The sequence below is a fragment of the Condylura cristata genome, unplaced genomic scaffold (genome assembly GCF_000260355.1).
Source record: "Condylura cristata isolate star-nosed mole 26May11 unplaced genomic scaffold, ConCri1.0 scaffold00022, whole genome shotgun sequence".
NCBI classification, from domain to species: domain Eukaryota; kingdom Metazoa; phylum Chordata; class Mammalia; order Eulipotyphla; family Talpidae; genus Condylura; species Condylura cristata.
In genome coordinates this window covers 36618882-36619842 of record NW_004567123.1, presented here as the reverse complement: position 1 = coordinate 36619842, position 961 = coordinate 36618882, and positions in this window count along the sequence as shown.

Genomic DNA, 961 nt, shown 5'->3' with positions numbered 1-961 from the left:
ACATTTCTGCTCTTTAATTGATCTCCAGATTCACAGCCTGACCCGGGCACAGCAGCAGCAACAGCGGCCTTGGGGCGCTGACCACCCACCTAGCGAGAGCCGCCCCGCCGCCCCCGCCGGCCCCGCAGCGCTCAGCAGCGAGCCTGAGAGACGGGGCTCGGCCCTGGCTAACACTCCGCCGTGTCCTGGACCGAAGCGCTGCGTCCTTTGAGCTTTGCTGTCAGGCCGATCCCCGTCCTGGGCCGGGCCCCAGCGCCAGCCCCTCGCCGGGCCTGGGCGCCGGCAGGACGGCTGAGGCTGCTGTGACTCGCCCGTCCCACGCAGGGGCGCTCCCCGCTGCCCCTGGAGGCCTGAGCGGCTCCCTGGCGCCCCCCTCCCCACCCCCTGGCCTTGGACTGCCCTGGGTGTTCCAGTACAGCCGTTGTGAGCAGCTCCCCAAGCAAGGCCCTTCCCGGGAACACAGTGGGGCCAGTCTGGGGGCGCCCCGCCCCTCCCGGTGCGCCAGCCCCTCAGTCTCAGGCTCCCGGTCCGGCGGAGCAACCCCGACCCCTGCGCGGGACGTAGGTGGTGCCAGCAGGGCCGGCCTCGGGGGGACGGGGTGAAGGGGGGCCAGCCTTGGGGGGACAGAGGTGAAAAGGACAGACCTGGGCAGCGTGGCGGCGAGGTGTGGGAGCCCGCGGCCCGCCGCAGGGCTTCTGCGCCGTCCTGGGGCGGCCCCAGCTGCCAGCCTTCATGCAGGCTCCCGGTTGCTGACCTCGGCGCCGGGGGGCGTGTGAGAGGGGCTGGGCTTGAAGACGACCGGCGAAACCCACAGCCCCAGCCGCGGCGTCGGCGCGCAGGGCCTGGAGCTGGGCAGCGGCCGGGCGTGCCCCTCCCCTGCCCGCGCCGGCGCCCGGTCAGCTGGACGTGTGGGCGTTTTGCTTCGCTCCGTTGGTCTTGAGTTTTTTCTCTCCAGCCAGGG